The sequence below is a fragment of the Symsagittifera roscoffensis genome, chromosome 6 (assembly GCF_963678635.1).
Source record: "Symsagittifera roscoffensis chromosome 6, txSymRosc1.1, whole genome shotgun sequence".
Lineage (NCBI taxonomy): Eukaryota > Metazoa > Xenacoelomorpha > Acoela > Convolutidae > Symsagittifera > Symsagittifera roscoffensis.
In genome coordinates, this window is record NC_087067.1 from 33,204,764 (window position 1) to 33,223,411 (window position 18,648).

An 18,648-nucleotide genomic window follows, 5' to 3' on the forward strand; every position below is an offset into this window, starting at 1 on the left:
ATCAATTTTGTGTACAATCAACTGCTGATAGGTCAAAAATAATGGAGATAACTTTTGGGGTCTTTGAGTTATAGCCTTTTGAATTTCGGTGATGTCAAAAAAATATGCCCAATCGAGCCTGGTGAATTGCGCGAACGGCCATAACTTGCCCAAAAATTTTAAAATTTCCAAATTTTATTATTTGGATCACAAGATCATAGTCAAATCTTGGGGGACTGAGAAAATGAACCAATTTCGTCGGTCCAACACAAAGTTATAAGCTTTTGAAATCTCGGTGATACCAAAAAGTTAAGCCTAATCGAGCGTGGTGCAAAAAATGAAATTTTCAAAATTTTTGTTTTTTTTTTCGTGCAAAGTTCATTTTTTTCATCTTGTTTCATAAATTTGAGCTCAGGACAATTCCAACGAGCCCAAAACGACGTTTGTAGCTCAAGTGTACGTGGAGTAATCATCCGTTGAAAATTTGGGGGGACCCGAATTTCGGCCATTTTGGACGAAAATCGGCCTAAAAGCTAACTTTTAAGTTAGTGCAATTTTTTTTCTTGCATTTTTCAAGAGAATTGGGCTGCCCTCCGCTGTCGCAGAGTGCATTCAAAGAAAACTTATCAAATAGATTTGAATACTTACCTATTTAATTAGTTTATCACAACAATTAGACAATTAGTATCCTGGCTGGTATTCAATCATATGCCACTTACAGTGGATGTGCGGCTATCATGCCATAGATGGTCATTCAAGGCACCTTGTACACGCTCCATAGGTTTTGACCAGCTGATTTGGCCATAAAACACATTGGGCCAAAAAAATTCCAAACAATGTCAATTTTTAGTATTTTGTTTGAAATGCATAAATTATAACGTGAGCGTGCAAAATTTTACATGGTATAAGAGCATATTTTTACTCTCGCGCGAGGGCGAGTGTTTTAAAAGTAATGTACATAGACATAAACTAGTAAGGATATAAATGAAAGCGGAGTAACTCAAATGCCTACGACCATACCATGTTGAATGCACCGGTTCTCGTCCGATCACCGAAGTTAAGCAACATTGGGCCTGGTTAGTACTTGGATGGGAGACCGCCTGGGAACACCAGGTGTTGTAGGCTTTTATTTAAAGCAAAAGTAATTCTTTTACTTTTTTGCGCTAAGAGTTATTGCTGTTTAAAGTTCGGTGATGTCAAAAAGTTAAGCCTAATCGAGCGTGGGGCAAAAATTCTCAATGGGTCAAATTTTGGCCAAAACAAAAGAAAACCGAAAAATTTCTTTTGCAGTATCAATTTTGTGTACAATCAGCTGCTGATAGGTCAAAAATAATGGAGATAACTTTTGGGGTCTTTGAGTTATAGCCTTTTGAATTTCGGTGATGTCAAAAAAATAAGCCCAGTCGAGCCTGGTGAATTGCGCGAACGGCCATAACTTGCCCAAAAATTTTAAAATTTCCAAATTTTATTATTTGGATCATAAATTATAGCCTTGAGTTATAGCCTTTTGAATTTCGGTGATGTCAAAAAAATAAGCCCAGTCGAGCCTGGTGAATTGCGCGAACGGCCATAACTTGCCCAAAAATTTTAAAATTTCCAAATTTTATTATTTGGATCACAAGATCATAGTCAAATCTTGGGGGACTGAGAAAATGAACCAATTTCGTCGGTCCAACACAAAGTTATGAGCTTTTGAAATCTCGGTGATACCAAAAAGTTAAGCCTAATCGAGCGTGGTGCAAAAAATGAAATTTTCAAAATTTTTGTTTTTTTTCGTTCAAAGTTCATTTTTTTCATCTGGTTTCATAAATTTGAGCTCAGGAAAATTCCAACGAGCCCAAAACGACGTTTGTAGCTCAAGTGTACGTGGAGTAATCATCAGTTGAAAATTTGGGGGGACCCGAATTTCGGCCATTTTGGACGAAAATCGGCCTAAAAGCTAACTTTTAAGTTAGTGCAATTTTTTTCTTGCATTTTTCAAGAGAATTGGGCTGCCCTCCGCTGTCGCAGAGTGCATTCAAAGAAAACTTAGCAAATAGATTTGAATACTTACCTATTTAATAAGTTTATAACAACAATTAGGCTAAAAGCAACTGACAGTATCCTGGCTGGTATTCAATCATATGCCACTTACAGTGGATGTGCGGCTATCATGCCATAGATGGTCATTCAAGGCACCTTGTACACGCTCCATAGGTTTTGACCAGCTGATTTGGCCATAAAACACATTGGGCCAAAAAAATTCCAAACAATGTCAATTTTCAGTATTTTGTTTGAAATGCATAAATTATAACGTGAGCGTGCAAAATTTTACATAGTATAAGAGCATATTTTTACTCTCGCGCGAGGGCGAGTGTTTTAAAAGTAATGTACATAGACATAAGCTAGTAAGGATATAAATGAAAGCGGAGTAACTCAAATGCCTACGACCATACCATGTTGAATGCACCGGTTCTCGTCCGATCACCGAAGTTAAGCAACATTGGGCCTGGTTAGTACTTGGATGGGAGACCGCCTGGGAACACCAGGTGTTGTAGGCTTTTATTTAAAGCAAAAGTAATTCTTTTACTTTTATGCGCAAAGAGTTATTGCTGTTTAAAGTTCAGTGATCTCAAAAAGTTAAGCCTAATCGAGCGTGGTGCAAAAATTTTCAATGGGTCAAATTTTGGCCAAAACAAAAGAAAACCGAAAAATTTCTTTTGCAGTATCAATTTTGAGTACAATCAGCTGCTGATAGGTCAAAAATAATGGAGATAACTTTTGGGGTCTTTGAGTTATAGCCTTTTGAATTTCGGTGATGTCAAAAAAATAAGCCCAATGGAGCCTGGTGAATTGCGCGAACGGCCATAACTTGCCCAAAAATTGTAAAATTTCCAATTTTTATTATTTGGATCACAAGATCATAGTCAAATCTTGGGGGACTGAGAAAATGAACCAATTTCGTCGGTCCAACACAAAGTTATAAGCTTTTGAAATCTCGGTGATACCAAAAAGTTAAGCCTAATCGAGCGTGGTGCAAAAAATGAAATTTTCAAAATTTTTGTTTTTTTTCCGTTCAAAGTTCATTTTTTTCATCTTGTTTCATAAATTTGAGCTCAGGACAATTCCAACGAGCCCAAAACGACGTTCGTAGCTCAACGAAAAATTGGGGGGACCCGAATTTCGGCCATTTTGGACGAAAATCGGCCTAAAAGCTAACTTTTAAGTTAGTGCAATTTTTTTTCTTGCATTTTTCAAGAGAATTGGGCTGCCCTCCGCTGTCGCAGAGTGCATTCAAAGAAAACTTATCAAATAGATTTGAATACTTACCTATTTAATAATTTTATCACAACAATTAGGCTAAAAGCAACTGACAGTATCCTGGCTGGTATTCAATCATATGCCACTTACAGTGGATGTGCGGCTTTCATGCCATAGATGGTCATTCAAGGCACCTTGTACTCGCTCCATAGGTTTTGACCAGCTGATTTGGCCATAAAACACATTGGGCCAAAAAAATTCCAAACAATGTCAATTTTCAGTATTTTGTTTGAAATGCATAAATTATAACGTGAGCGTGCAAAATTTTACATGGTATAAGAGCATAGTTTTACTCTCGCGCGAGGGCGAGTGTTTTGAAAGTAATGTACATATACATAAGCTAGTAAGGATATAAATGAAAGCGGAGTAACTCAAATGCCTACGACCATACCATGTTGAATGCACCGGTTCTCGTCCGATCACCGAAGTTAAGCAACATTGGGCCTGGTTAGTACTTGGATGGGAGACCGCCTGGGAACACCAGGTGTTGTAGGCTTTTATTTAAAGCAAAAGTAAATCTTTTACTTTTATGCGCTAAGAGTTATTGCTGTTTAAAGTTCGGTGATGTCAAAAAGTTAAGCCTAATCGAGCGTGGTGCAAAAATTTTCAATGGGTCAAATTTTGGCCAAAACAAAAGAAAACCGAAAAATTTCTTTTGCAGTATCAATTTTGTGTACAATCAACTGCTGATAGGTCAAAAATAATGGAGATAACTTTTGGGGTCTTTGAGTTATAGCCTTTTGAATTTCGGTGATGTCAAAAAAATAAGCCCAATCGAGCCTGGTGAATTGCGCGAACGGCCATAACTTGCCCAAAAATTTTAAAATTTCCAATTTTTATTATTTGGATCACAAGATAATAGTCAAATCTTGGGGGACTGAGAAAATGAACCAATTTCGTCGGTCCAACACAAAGTTATAAGCTTATGAAATCTCGGTGATACCAAAAAGTTAAGCCTAATCGAGCGTGGTGCAAAAAATGAAATTTTCAAAATTTTTGTTTTTTTTTTCGTTCAAAGTTCATTTTTTTCATCTGGTTTCATAAATTTGAGCTCAGGAAAATTCCAACGAGCCCAAAACGACGTTTGTAGCTCACGTGTACGTGGAGTAACCATCAGTTGAAAATTTGGGGGGACCCGAATTTCGGCCATTTTGGACGAAAATCGGCCTAAAAGCTAAATTTTAAGTTAGTGCAATTTATTTTCTTGCATTTTTCAAGAGAATTGGGCTGCCCTCCGCTGTCGCAGAGTGCATTCAAAGAAAACTTATCAAATAGATTTGAATACTTACCTATTTAATAAGTTTATCACAACAATTAGGCTAAAAGCAACTGACAGTATCCTGGCTGGTATTCAATCATATGCCACTTACAGTGGATGTGCGGCTATCATGCCATAGATGGTCATTCAAGGCACCTTGTACACGCTCCATAGGTTTTGACCAGCTGATTTGGCCATAAAACACATTGGGCCAAAAAAATTCCAAACAATGTCAATTTTCAGTATTTTGTTTGAAATGCATAAATTATAACGTGAGCGTGCAAAATTTTACATGGTATAAGAGCATATTTTTACTCTCGCGCGAGGGCGAGTGTTTTAAAAGTAATGTACATATACATAAGCTAGTAAGGCTATAAATGAAAGCGGAGTAACTCAAATGCCTACGACCATACCATGTTGAATGCACCGGTTCTCGTCCGATCACCGAAGTTAAGCAACATTGGGCCTGGTTAGTACTTGGATGGGAGACCGCCTGGGACACCAGGTGTTGTAGGCTTTTATTTAAAGCAAAAGTAATTCTTTTACTTTTATGCGCTAAGAGTTATTGCTGTTTAAAGTTCGGTGATGTCAAAAAGTTAAGCCTAATCGAGCGTGGTGCAAAAATTTTCAATGGGTCAAATTTTGGCCAAAACAAAAGAAAACCGAAAAATTTCTTTTGCAGTATCAATTTTGTGTACAATCAACTGCTGATAAGTCAAAAATAATGGAGATAATTTTTGGGGTCTTTGAGTTATAGCCTTTTGAATTTCGGTGATGTCAAAAAAATAAGCCCAATCGAGCCTGGTGAATTGCGCGAACGGCCATAACTGACCCAAAAATTTTAAAATTTCCAATTTTTATTATTTGGATCACAAGATCATAGTCAAATCTTGGAGGACTGAGAAAATGAACCAATTTCGTCGGTCCAACACAAAGTTATAAGCTTTTGAAATCTCGGTGATACCAAAAAGTTAAGCCTAATCGAGCGTGGTGCAAAAAATGAAATTTTCAAAATTTTTGTTTTTTTTTTCGTTCAAAGTTCATTTTTTTCATCTGGTTTCATAAATTTGAGCTCAGGAAAATTCCAACGAGCCCAAAACGACGTTTGTAGCTCAAGTGTACGTGGAGTAATCATCAGTTGAAAATTTGGGGGGACCCGAATTTCGGCCATTTTGGACGAAAATCAGCCTAAAAGCTAAATTTTAAGTTAGTGCAATTTATTTTCTTGCATTTTTCAAGAGAATTGGGCTGCCCTCCGCTGTCGCAGAGTGCATTCAAAGAAAACTTATCAAATAGATTTGAATACTTACCTATTTAATAAGTTTATCACAACAATTAGGCTAAAAGCAACTGACAGTATCCTGGCTGGTATTCAATCATATGCCACTTACAGTGGATGTGCGGCTATCATGCCATAGATGGTCATTCAAGGCACCTTGTACACTCTCCATAGGTTTTGACCAGCTGATTTGGCCATAAAACACATTGGGCCAAAAAAATTCCAAACAATGTCAATTTTCAGTATTTTGTTTGAAATGCATAAATTATAACGTGAGCGTGCAAAATTTTACATGGTATAAGAGCATATTTTTACTCTCGCGCGAGGGCGAGTGTTTTAAAAGTAATGTACATATACATAAGCTAGTAAGGATATAAATGAAAGCGGAGTAACTCAAATGCCTACGACCATACCATGTTGAATGCACCGGTTCTCGTCCGATCACCGAAGTTAAGCAACATTGGGCCTGGTTAGTACTTGGATGGGAGACCGCCTGGGAACACCAGGTGTTGTAGGCTTTTATTTAAAGCAAAAGTAATTCTTTTACTTTTATGCGCTAAGAGTTATTGCTGTTTAAAGTTCGGTGATGTCAAAAAGTTAAGCCTAATCGAGCGTGGTGCAAAAATTTTCAATGGGTCAAATTTTGGCCAAAACAAAAGAAAACCGAAAAATTTCTTTTGCAGTATCAATTTTGTGTACAATCAACTGCTGATAGGTCAAAAATAATGGAGATAACTTTTGGGGTCTTTGAGTTATAGCCTTTTGAATTTCGGTGATGTCAAAAAAATAAGCCCAGTCGAGCCTGGTGAATTGCGCGAACGGCCATAACTTGCCCAAAAATTTTAAAATTTCCAAATTTTATTATTTGGATCACAAGATCATAGTCAAATCTTGGGGGACTGAGAAAATGAACCAATTTCGTCGGTCCAACACAAAGTTATAAGCTTTTGAAATCTCGGTGATACCAAAAAGTTAAGCCTAATCGAGCGTGGTGCAAAAAATGAAATTTTCAAAATTTTTGTTTTTTTTCTTTCAAAGTTCATTTTTTTCATCTGGTTTCATAAATTTGAGCTCAGGACAATTCCAACGAGCCCAAAACGACGTTTGTAGCTCAAGTGTACGTGGAGTAATCATCAGTTGAAAATTTGGGGGGACCCGAATTTCGGCCATTTTGGACGAAAATCGGCCTAAAAGCTAAATTTTAAGTTAGTGCAATTTATTTTCTTGCATTTTTCAAGAGAATTGGGCTGCCCTCCGCTGTCGCAGAGTGAATTCAAAGAAAACTTATCAAATAGATTTGAATACTTACCTATTTAATAAGTTTATCACAACAATTAGTCTAAAAGCAACTGACAGTATCCTGGCTGGTATTCAATCATATGCCACTTACAGTGGATGTGCGGCTATCACGCCATAGATGGTCATTCAAGGCACCTTGTACACGCTCCATAGGTTTTGACCAGCTGATTTGGCCATAAAACACATTGGGCCGAAAAATTCCAAACAATGTCAATTTTCAGTATTTTGTTTGAAATGCATAAATTATAACGTGAGCGTGCAAAATTTTACATGGTATAAGAGCATATTTTTACTCTCGCGCGAGGGTGAGTGTTTTAAAAGTAATGTACATATACATAAGCTAGTAAGGATATAAATGAAAGCGGAGTAACTCAAATGCCTACGACCATACCATGTTGAATGCACCGGTTCTCGTCCGATCACCGAAGTTAAGCAACATTGGGCCTGGTTAGTACTTGGATGGGAGACCGCCTGGGAACACCAGGTGTTGTAGGCTTTTATTTGAAGCAAAGGTAATTCTTTTACTTTTATGCGCTAAGAGTTATTGCTGTTTAAAGTTCGGTGATGTCAAAAAGTTAAGCCTAATCGAGCGTGGTGCAAAAATTTTCAATGGGTCAAATTTTGGCCAAAACAAAAGAAAACCGAAAAATTTCTTTTGCAGTATCAATTTTGTGTACAATCAGCTGCTGATAGGTCAAAAATAATGGAGATAACTTTTGGGTTCTTTGAGTTATAGCCTTTTGAATTTCGGTGATGTCGAAAAAATAAGCCCAATCGAGCCTGGTGAATTGCGCGAACGGCCATAACTTGCCCAAAAATTTTAAAATTTCCAAATTTTATTATTTGGATCACAAGATAATAGTCAAATCTTGGGGGACTGAGAAAATGAACCAATTTCGTCGGTCCAACACAAAGTTATAAGCTTTTGAAATCTTGGTGATACCAAAAAGTTAAGTCTAATCGAGCGTGGTGCAAAAAATGAAATTTTCAAAATTTTTGTTTTTTTTCCTTCAAAGTTTATTTTTTTCATCTTGTTTCATAAATCTGAGCTCAGGACAATTCCAACGAGCCCAAAACGACGTTTGTAGCTCAAGTGTACGTGGAGTAATCATCAGTTGAAAATTTGGGGGGACCCGAATTTCGGCCATTTTGGACGAAAATCGGCCTAAAAGCTAACTTTTACGTTAGTGCAATTTTTTTTCTTGCATTTTTCAAGAGAATTTGACTGCCCTCCGCTGTCGCAGAGTGCATTCAAAGAAAACTTATCAAATATATTTGAATACTTACCTATTTAATAAGTTTATCACAACAATTAGGCTAAAAGCAACTGACAGTATCCTGGCTGGTATTCAATCATATGCCACTTACAGTGGATGTGCGGCTATCATGCCATAGATGGTCATCCAAGACACCTTGTACACGCTCCATAGGTTTTGACCAGCTGATTTGGCCATAAAACACATTGGGCCAAAAAAATTCCAAACAATGTCAATTTTTTAGTATTCTGTTTGAAATGCATAAATTATAACGTGAGCGTGCAAAATTTTACATGGTATAAGAGCATATTTTTACTCTCGCGCGAGGGCGAGTGTTTTAAAAGTAATGTACATATACAAAAGCTAGTAAGGATATAAATGAAAGCGGAGTAACTCAAATGCCTACGACCATACCATGTTGAATGCACCGGTTCTCGTCCGATCACCGAAGTTAAGCAACATTGGGCCTGGTTAGTACTTGGATGGGAGACCGCCTGGGAACACCAGGTATTGTAGGCTTTTATTTAAAGCAAAAGTAATTCTTTTACTTTTATGCGCTAAGAGTTAATGCTGTTTAAAGTTCGGTGATGTCAAAAAGTTAAGCCTAATCGAGCGTGGTACAAAAATTTTCAATGGGTCAAATTTTGGCCAAAACAAAAGAAAACCGAAAAATTTCTTTTGCAGTATCAATTTTGTGTACAATCAGCTGCTGATAGGTCAAAAATAATGGAGATAACTTTTGGGGTCTTTGAGTTATAGCCTTTTGAATTTCGGTGATGTCAAAAAAATAAGCCCAATCGAGCCTGGTGAATTGCGCGAACGGCCATAACTTGCCCAAAAATTTTAAAATTTCCAAATTTTATTATTTGGATCACAAGATCATAGTCAAATCTTGGGGGACTGAGAAAATGAACCAATTTCGTCGGTCCAACACAAAGTTATGAGCTTTTGAAATCTCGGTGATACCAAAAAGTTAAGCCTAATCGAGCGTGGTGGTGCAAAAAATGAAATTTTCAAAATGTTTGTTTTTTTTTTCGTTCAAAGTTCATTTTTTTCATCTGGTTTCATAAATTTGAGCTCAGGACAATTCCAACGAGCCCAAAACGACGTTTGTAGCTCAAGTGTACGTGGAGTAATCATCAGTTGAAAATTTGGGGGGACCCGAATTTCGGCCATTTTGGACGAAAATCGGCCTAAAAGCTAACTTTTAAATTAGTGCAATTTTTTTTCTTGCATTTTTCAAGAGAATTGGGCTGCCCTCCGCTGTCGCAGAGTGCATTCAAAGAAAACTTATCAAATAGATTTGAATACTTACCTATTTAATAAGTTTATCACAACAATTAGGCTAAAAGCAACTGACAGTATCCTGGCTGGTATTCAATCATATGCCACTTACAGTGGATGTGCGGCTATCATGCCATAGATGGTCATTCAAGGCACCTTGTACACGCTCCATAGGTTTTGACCAGCTGATTTGGCCATAAAACACATTGGGCCAAAAAAATTCCAAACAATGTCAATTTTCAGTTTTTTGTTTGAAATGCATAAATTATAACGTGAGCGTGCAAAATTTTACATGGTATAAGAGCATATTTTTACTCTCGCGCGAGGGCGAGTGTTTTAAAAGTAATGTACATATACAAAAGCTAGTAAGTATATAAATGAAAGCGGAGTAACTCAAATGCCTACGACCATACCATGTTGAATGCACCGGTTCTCGTCCGATCACCGAAGTTAAGCAACATTGGGCCTGGTTAGTACTTGGATGGGAGACCGCCTGGGAACACCAGGTGTTGTAGGCTTTTATTTAAAGCAAAAGTAATTCTTTTACTTTTATGCGCTAAGAGTTATTGCTGTTTAAAGTTCGGTGATGTCAAAAAGTTAAGCCTAATCGAGCGTGGTGCAAAAATTTTCAATGGGTCAAATTTTGGCCAAAACAAAAGAAAACCGAAAAATTTCTTTTGCAGTATCAATTTTGTGTACAATCAGCTGCTGATAGGTCAAAAATATTGGAGATAACTTTTGAGGTCTTTGAGTTATAGCCTTTTGAATTTGGTGATGTCAAAAAAATAAGCCCAATCGAGCCTGGTGAATTGCGCGAACGGCCATAACTTGCCCAGAAAATTTAAAACTTCCAAATTTTATTATTTGGATCACAAGATCATAGTCAAATCTTGAGGGACTGAGAAAATGAACAATTTCGTCGGTCCAACACAATGTTATAAGCTTTTGAAATCTCGGTGATACCAAAAAGTTAAGCCTAATCGAGCGTGGTGCAAAAAATGAAATTTTCAAAATTTTTTTTTTTTCAAAGTTCATTTTTTTCATCTTGTTTCATAAATTTGAGCTCAGGACAATTCCAACGAGCCCAAAACGACGTTTGTAGCTCAAGTGTACGTGGAGTAATTATCAGTTGAAAATTTGGGGGGACCCGAATTTCGGCCATTTTGGACGAAAATCGGCCTAAAAGCTAACTTTTAAATTAGTGCATTTTTTTTTCTTGCATTTTTCAAGAGAATTGGGCTGCCCTCCGCTGTCGCAGAGTGCATTCAAAGAAAACTTATCAAATAGATTTGAATACTTACCTATTTAATAAGTTTATCACAACAATTAGGCTAAAAGCAACTGACAGTATCCTGGCTGGTATTCAATCATATGCCACTTACAGTGGATGTGCGGCTATCATGCCATAGATGGTCATTCAAGGCACCTTGTACACGCTCCATAGGTTTTGACCAGCTGATTTGGCCATAAAACACATTGGGCCAAAAAAATCCAAACAATGTCAATTTTCAGTTTTTTGTTTGAAATGCATAAATTATAACGTGAGCGTGCAAAATTTTACATGGTATAAGAGCATATTTTTAAAAGTAATGTACATATTAAAGTAATATACATATTAAAGCGAGTGTTTTAAAAGTAATGTACATATACAAAAGCTAGTAAGGATATAAATGAAAGCGGAGTAACTCAAATGCCTACGACCATACCATGTTGAATGCACCGGTTCTCGTCCGATCACCGAAGTTAAGCAACATTGGGCCTGGTTAGTACTTGGATGGGAGACCGCCTGGGAACACCAGGTATTGTAGGCTTTTATTTAAAGCAAAAGTAATTCTTTTACTTTAATGCGCTAAGAGTTAATGCTGTTTAAAGTTCGGTGATTTCAAAAAGTTAAGCCTAATCGAGCGTGGTGCAAAAACTTTCAATGGGTCAAATTTTGGCCAAAACAAAAGAAAACCGAAAAATTTCTTTTGCAGTATCAATTTTGTGTACAATCAGCTGCTGATAGGTCAAAAATAATGGAGATAACTTTTGGGGTCTTTGAGTTATAGCCTTTTGAATTTCGGTGATGTCAAAAAAATAAGCCCAATCGAGCCTGGTGAATTGCGCGAACGGCCATAACTTGCCCAAAAATTTTAAAATTTCCAAATTTTATTATTTGGATCACAAGATCATAGTCAAATCTTGGGGGACTGAGAAAATGAACCAATTTCGTCGGTCCAACACAAAGTTATAAGCTTTTGAAATCTCGGTGATACCAAAAAGTTAAGCCTAATCGAGCGTGGTGCAAAAAATGAAATTTTCAAAATTTTTGTTTTTTTTTTCCTTCAAAGTTCATTTTTTTCATCTTGTTTCATAAATTTGAGCTCAGGACAATTCCAACGAGCCCAAAACGACGTTTGTAGCTCAAGTGTACGTGGAGTAATTATCAGTTGAAAATTTGGGGGGACCCGAATTTCGGCCATTTTGGACGAAAATCGGCCTAAAAGCTAACTTTTAAATTAGTGCATTTTTTTTTCTTGCATTTTTCAAGAGAATTGGGCTGCCCTCCGCTGTCGCAGAGTGCATTCAAAGAAAACTTATCAAATAGATTTGAATACTTACCTATTTAATAAGTTTATCACAACAATTAGGCTAAAAGCAACTGACAGTATCCTGGCTGGTATTCAATCATATGCCACTTACAGTGGATGTGCGGCTATCATGCCATAGATGGTCATTCAAGGCACCTTGTACACGCTCCATAGGTTTTGACCAGCTGATTTGGCCATAAAACACATTGGGCCAAAAAAATCCAAACAATGTCAATTTTCAGTTTTTTGTTTGAAATGCATAAATTATAACGTGAGCGTGCAAAATTTTACATGGTATAAGAGCATATTTTTAAAAGTAATGTACATATAAAAGTAATGTACATATTAAAGCGAGTGTTTTAAAAGTAATGTACATATACAAAAGCTAGTAAGGATATAAATGAAAGCGGAGTAACTCAAATGCCTACGACCATACCATGTTGAATGCACCGGTTCTCGTCCGATCACCGAAGTTAAGCAACATTGGGCCTGGTTAGTACTTGGATGGGAGACCGCCTGGGAACACCAGGTATTGTAGGCTTTTATTTAAAGCAAAAGTAATTCTTTTACTTTAATGCGCTAAGAGTTAATGCTGTTTAAAGTTCGGTGATTTCAAAAAGTTAAGCCTAATCGAGCGTGGTGCAAAAATTTTCAATGGGTCAAATTTTGGCCAAAACAAAAGAAAACCGAAAAATTTCTTTTGCAGTATCAATTTTGTGTACAATCAGCTGCTGATAGGTCAAAAATAATGGAGATAACTTTTGGGGTCTTTGAGTTATAGCCTTTTGAATTTCGGTGATGTCAAAAAAATAAGCCCAATCGAGCCTGGTGAATTGCGCGAACGGCCATAACTTGCCCAAAAATTTTAAAATTTCCAAATTTTATTATTTGGATCACAAGATCATAGTCAAATCTTGGGGGACTGAGAAAATGAACCAATTTCGTCGGTCCAACACAAAGTTATAAGCTTTTGAAATCTCGGTGATACCAAAAAGTTAAGCCTAATCGAGCGTGGTGCAAAAAATGAAATTTTCAAAATTTTTGTTTTTTTTTCCTTCAAAGTTCATTTTTTTCATCTTGTTTCATAAATTTGAGCTCAGGACAATTCCAACGAGCCCAAAACGACGTTTGTAGCTCAAGTGTACGTGGAGTAATTATCAGTTGAAAATTTGGGGGGACCCGAATTTCGGCCATTTTGGACGAAAATCGGCCTAAAAGCTAACTTTTAAATTAGTGCAATTTTTTTTCTTGCATTTTTCAAGAGAATTGGGCTGCCCTCCGCTTTCGCAGAGTGCATTCAAAGAAAACTTATCAAATAGATTTGAATACTTACCTATTTAATAAGTTTATCACAACAATTAGGCTAAAAGCAACTGACAGTATCCTGGCTGGTATTCAATCATATGCCACTTACAGTGGATGTGCGGCTATCATGCCATAGATGGTCATTCAAGGCACCTTGTACACGCTCCATAGGTTTTGACCAGCTGATTTGGCCATAAAACACATTGGGCCAAAAAAATTCAAAACAATGTCAATTTTCAGTTTTTTGTTTGAAATGCATAAATTATAACGTGAGCGTGCAAAATTTTACATGGTATAAGAGCATATTTTTACTCTCGCGCGAGGGCGAGTGTTTTAAAAGTAATGTACATATACAAAAGCTAGTAAGGATATAAATGAAAGCGGAGTAACTCAAATTCCTACGACCATACCATGTTGAATGCACCGGTTCTCGTCCGATCACCGAAGTTAAGCAACATTGGGCCTGGTTAGTACTCGGATGGGAGACCGCCTGGGAACACCAGGTGTTGTAGGCTTTTATTTAAAGCAAAAGTAATTCTTTTACTTTTATGCGCTAAGAGTTATTGCTGTTTAAAGTTCGGTGATGTCAAAAAGTTAAGCCTAATCGAGCGTGGTGCAAAAATTTTCAATGGGTCAAATTTTGGCCAAAACAAAAGAAAACCGAAAAATTTCTTTTGCAGTATCAATTTTGTGTACAATCAGCTGCTGATAGGTCAAAAATAATGGAGATAACTTTTGGGGTCTTTGAGTTATAGCCTTTTGAATTTCGGTGATGTCAAAAAAATAAGCCCAATCGAGCCTGGTGAATTGCGCGAACGGCCATAACTTGCCCAGAAATTTTAAAACTTCCAAATTTTATTATTTGGATCACAAGATCATAGTCAAATCTTGGGGGACTGAGAAAATGAACAATTTCGTCGGTCCAACACAATGTTATAAGCTTTTGAAATCTCGGTGATACCAAAAAGTTAAGCCTAATCGAGCGTGGTGCAAAAAATGAAATTTTCAAAATTTTTGTTTTTTTTTTCGTTCAAAGTTCATTTTTTTCATCTGGTTTCATAAATTTGAGCTCAGGACAATTCCAACGAGCCCAAAACGACGTTTGTAGCTCAAGTGTACGTGGAGTAATCATCAGTTGAAAATTTGGGGGGACCCGAATTTCGGCCATTTTGGACGAAAATCGGCCTAAAAGCTAACTTTTAAATTAGTGCAATTTTTTTTCTTGCATTTTTCAAGAGAATTGGGCTGCCCTCCGCTGTCGCAGAGTGCATTCAAAGAAAACTTATCAAATAGATTTGAATACTTACCTATTTAATAAGTTTATCACAACAATTAGGCTAAAAGCAACTGACAGTATCCTGGCTGGTATTCAATCATATGCCACTTACAGTGGATGTGCGGCTATCATGCCATAGATGGTCATTCAAGGCACCTTGTACACGCTCCATAGGTTTTGACCAGCTGATTTGGCCATAAAACACATTGGGCCAAAAAAATTCCAAACAATGTCAATTTTCAGTTTTTTGTTTGAAATGCATAAATTATAACGTGAGCGTGCAAAATTTTACATGGTATAAGAGCATATTTTTACTCTCGCGCGAGGGCGAGTGTTTTAAAAGTAATGTACATATACAAAAGCTAGTAAGTATATAAATGAAAGCGGAGTAACTCAAATGCCTACGACCATACCATGTTGAATGCACCGGTTCTCGTCCGATCACCGAAGTTAAGCAACATTGGGCCTGGTTAGTACTTGGATGGGAGACCGCCTGGGAACACCAGGTGTTGTAGGCTTTTATTTAAAGCAAAAGTAATTCTTTTACTTTTATGCGCTAAGAGTTATTGCTGTTTAAAGTTCGGTGATGTCAAAAAGTTAAGCCTAATCGAGCGTGGTGCAAAAATTTTCAATGGGTCAAATTTTGGCCAAAACAAAAGAAAACCGAAAAATTTCTTTTGCAGTATCAATTTTGTGTACAATCAGCTGCTGATAGGTCAAAAATATTGGAGATAATTTTTGAGGTCTTTGAGTTATAGCCTTTTGAATTTGGTGATGTCAAAAAAATAAGCCCAATCGAGCCTGGTGAATTGCGCGAACGGCCATAACTTGCCCAGAAAATTTAAAACTTCCAAATTTTATTATTTGGATCACAAGATCATAGTCAAATCTTGAGGGACTGAGAAAATGAACAATTTCGTCGGTCCAACACAATGTTATAAGCTTTTGAAATCTCGGTGATACCAAAAAGTTAAGCCTAATCGAGCGTGGTGCAAAAAATGAAATTTTCAAAATTTTTTTTTTTTCAAAGTTCATTTTTTTCATCTTGTTTCATAAATTTGAGCTCAGGACAATTCCAACGAGCCCAAAACGACGTTTGTAGCTCAAGTGTACGTGGAGTAATTATCAGTTGAAAATTTGGGGGGACCCGAATTTCGGCCATTTTGGACGAAAATCGGCCTAAAAGCTAACTTTTAAATTAGCGCAATTTTTTTTCTTGCATTTTTCAAGAGAATTGGGCTGCCCTCCGATGTCGCAGAGTGCATTCAAAGAAAACTTATCAAATAGATTTGAATACTTACCTATTTAATAAGTTTATCACAACAATTAGGCTAAAAGCAACTGACAGTATCCTGGCTGGTATTCAATCATATGCCACTTACAGTGGATGTGCGGCTATCATGCCATAGATGGTCATTCAAGGCACCTTGTACACGCTCCATAGGTTTTGACCAGCTGATTTGGCCATAAAACACATTGGGCCAAAAAAATTCCAAACAATGTCAATTTTCAGTTTTTTGTTTGAAATGCATAAATTATAACGTGAGCGTGCAAAATTTTACATGGTATAAGAGCATATTTTTAAAAGTAATGTACATATTAAAGTAATGTACATATTAAAGCGAGTGTTTTAAAAGTAATGTACATATACAAAAGCTAGTAAGGATATAAATGAAAGCGGAGTAACTCAAATGCCTACGACCATACCATGTTGAATGCACCGGTTCTCGTCCGATCACCGAAGTTAAGCAACATTGGGCCTGGTTAGTACTTGGATGGGAGACCGCCTGGGAACACCAGGTATTGTAGGCTTTTATTTAAAGCAAAAGTAATTCTTTTACTTTAATGCGCTAAGAGTTAATGCTGTTTAAAGTTCGGTGATTTCAAAAAGTTAAGCCTAATCGAGCGTGGTGCAAAAATTTTCAATGGGTCAAATTTTGGCCAAAACAAAAGAAAACCGAAAAATTTCTTTTGCAGTATCAATTTTGTGTACAATCAGCTGCTGATAGGTCAAAAATAATGGAGATAACTTTTGGGGTCTTTGAGTTATAGCCTTTTGAATTTCGGTGATGTCAAAAAAATAAGCCCAATCGAGCCTGGTGAATTGCGCGAACGGCCATAACTTGCCCAAAAATTTTAAAATTTCCAAATTTTATTATTTGGATCACAAGATCATAGTCAAATCTTGGGGGACTGAGAAAATGAACCAATTTCGTCGGTCCAACACAAAGTTATAAGCTTTTGAAATCTCGGTGATACCAAAAAGTTAAGCCTAATCGAGCGTGGTGCAAAAAATGAAATTTTCAAAATTTTTGTTTTTTTTTCCTTCAAAGTTCATTTTTTTCATCTTGTTTCATAAATTTGAGCTCAGGACAATTCCAACGAGCCCAAAACGACGTTTGTAGCTCAAGTGTACGTGGAGTAATTATCAGTTGAAAATTTGGGGGGACCCGAATTTCGGCCATTTTGGACGAAAATCGGCCTAAAAGCTAACTTTTAAATTAGTGCAATTTTTTTTCTTGCATTTTTCAAGAGAATTGGGCTGCCCTCCGCTGTCGCAGAGTGCATTCAAAGAAAACTTATCAAATAGATTTGAATACTTACCTATTTAATAAGTTTATCACAACAATTAGGCTAAAAGCAACTGACAGTATCCTGGCTGGTATTCAATCATATGCCACTTACAGTGGATGTGCGGCTATCATGCCATAGATGGTCATTCAAGGCACCTTGTACACGCTCCATAGGTTTTGACCAGCTGATTTGGCCATAAAACACATTGGGCCAAAAAAATTCAAAACATTGTCAATTTTCAGTTTTTTGTTTGAAATGCATAAATTATAACGTGAGCGTGCAAAATTTTACATGGTATAAGAGCATATTTTTACTCTCGCGCGAGGGCGAGTGTTTTAAAAGTAATGTACATATACAAAAGCTAGTAAGGATATAAATGAAAGCGGAGTAACTCAAATTCCTACGACCATACCATGTTGAATGCACCGGTTCTCGTCCGATCACCGAAGTTAAGCAACATTGGGCCTGGTTAGTACTCGGATGGGAGACCGCCTGGGAACACCAGGTGTTGTAGGCTTTTATTTAAAGCAAAAGTAATTCTTTTACTTTTATGCGCTAAGAGTTATTGCTGTTTAAAGTTCGGTGATGTCAAAAAGTTAAGCCTAATCGAGCGTGGTGCAAAAATTTTCAATGGGTCAAATTTTGGCCAAAACAAAAGAAAACCGAAAAATTTCTTTTGCAGTATCAATTTTGTGTACAATCAGCTGCTGATAGGTCAAAAATAATGGAGATAACTTTTGGGGTCTTTGAGTTATAGCCTTTTGAATTTCGGTGATGTCAAAAAAATAAGCCCAATCGAGCCTGGTGAATTGCGCGAACGGCCATAACTTGCCCAGAAATTTTAAAACTTCCAAATTTTATTATTTGGATCACAAGATCATAGTCAAATCTTGGGGGACTGAGAAAATGAACAATTTCGTCGGTCCAACACAATGTTATAAGCTTTTGAAATCTCGGTGATACCAAAAAGTTAAGCCTAATCGAGCGTGGTGCAAAAAATGAAATTTTCAAAATTTTTGTTTTTTTTTTCGTTCAAAGTTCATTTTTTTCATCTTGTTTCATAATTTTGTGCTCAGGAAAATTCCAACGAGCCCAAAACGACGTTTGTAGCTCAAGTGTAAGTGGAGTAATTATCAGTTGAAAATTTGGGGGGACCCGAATTTCGGCCATTTTGGACGAAAATCGGCCTAAAAGCTAACTTTTAAATTAGTGCAATTTTTTTTCTTGCACTTTTCAAGAGAATTGGGCTGCCCTCCGCTGTCGCA

At 36.9% G+C, this 18,648-nt stretch overlaps 14 non-coding genes across 14 annotated transcripts; all 14 read left to right on the forward strand.

Moving 5' to 3' along the window:
* Positions 1 to 985: 985 nt before the first annotated feature.
* LOC134850074 (5S ribosomal RNA) lies at positions 986 to 1,104 on the forward strand. The gene has a single exon (XR_010164051.1). It is a non-coding gene; the product is annotated as a 5S ribosomal RNA (ribosomal RNA).
* A 1,296-nt stretch (positions 1,105 to 2,400) lies between these two features.
* On the forward strand, positions 2,401 to 2,519 carry LOC134850086 (5S ribosomal RNA). The gene has a single exon (XR_010164062.1). It is a non-coding gene; the product is annotated as a 5S ribosomal RNA (ribosomal RNA).
* A 1,137-nt stretch (positions 2,520 to 3,656) lies between these two features.
* On the forward strand, positions 3,657 to 3,775 carry LOC134850097 (5S ribosomal RNA). The gene has a single exon (XR_010164073.1). It is a non-coding gene; the product is annotated as a 5S ribosomal RNA (ribosomal RNA).
* Positions 3,776 to 4,936: 1,161 nt separating this feature from the next.
* On the forward strand, positions 4,937 to 5,054 carry LOC134849144 (5S ribosomal RNA). Its single transcript, XR_010163183.1, has one exon. It is a non-coding gene; the product is annotated as a 5S ribosomal RNA (ribosomal RNA).
* Positions 5,055 to 6,215: 1,161 nt separating this feature from the next.
* LOC134850109 (5S ribosomal RNA) lies at positions 6,216 to 6,334 on the forward strand. Its single transcript, XR_010164084.1, has one exon. It is a non-coding gene; the product is annotated as a 5S ribosomal RNA (ribosomal RNA).
* Positions 6,335 to 7,492: 1,158 nt separating this feature from the next.
* On the forward strand, positions 7,493 to 7,611 carry LOC134850121 (5S ribosomal RNA). The gene has a single exon (XR_010164095.1). It is a non-coding gene; the product is annotated as a 5S ribosomal RNA (ribosomal RNA).
* Positions 7,612 to 8,771: 1,160 nt separating this feature from the next.
* On the forward strand, positions 8,772 to 8,890 carry LOC134848954 (5S ribosomal RNA). Its single transcript, XR_010163003.1, has one exon. It is a non-coding gene; the product is annotated as a 5S ribosomal RNA (ribosomal RNA).
* A 1,164-nt stretch (positions 8,891 to 10,054) lies between these two features.
* Positions 10,055 to 10,173, forward strand: LOC134850132 (5S ribosomal RNA). Its single transcript, XR_010164106.1, has one exon. It is a non-coding gene; the product is annotated as a 5S ribosomal RNA (ribosomal RNA).
* Positions 10,174 to 11,347: 1,174 nt separating this feature from the next.
* On the forward strand, positions 11,348 to 11,466 carry LOC134848955 (5S ribosomal RNA). The gene has a single exon (XR_010163004.1). It is a non-coding gene; the product is annotated as a 5S ribosomal RNA (ribosomal RNA).
* Positions 11,467 to 12,650: 1,184 nt separating this feature from the next.
* Positions 12,651 to 12,769, forward strand: LOC134848957 (5S ribosomal RNA). Its single transcript, XR_010163005.1, has one exon. It is a non-coding gene; the product is annotated as a 5S ribosomal RNA (ribosomal RNA).
* Positions 12,770 to 13,929: 1,160 nt separating this feature from the next.
* On the forward strand, positions 13,930 to 14,048 carry LOC134849034 (5S ribosomal RNA). Its single transcript, XR_010163078.1, has one exon. It is a non-coding gene; the product is annotated as a 5S ribosomal RNA (ribosomal RNA).
* A 1,160-nt stretch (positions 14,049 to 15,208) lies between these two features.
* Positions 15,209 to 15,327, forward strand: LOC134850144 (5S ribosomal RNA). The gene has a single exon (XR_010164117.1). It is a non-coding gene; the product is annotated as a 5S ribosomal RNA (ribosomal RNA).
* A 1,175-nt stretch (positions 15,328 to 16,502) lies between these two features.
* On the forward strand, positions 16,503 to 16,621 carry LOC134848958 (5S ribosomal RNA). Its single transcript, XR_010163006.1, has one exon. It is a non-coding gene; the product is annotated as a 5S ribosomal RNA (ribosomal RNA).
* Positions 16,622 to 17,781: 1,160 nt separating this feature from the next.
* LOC134849035 (5S ribosomal RNA) lies at positions 17,782 to 17,900 on the forward strand. The gene has a single exon (XR_010163079.1). It is a non-coding gene; the product is annotated as a 5S ribosomal RNA (ribosomal RNA).
* The last annotated feature ends 748 nt before the right edge of the window (positions 17,901 to 18,648 follow it).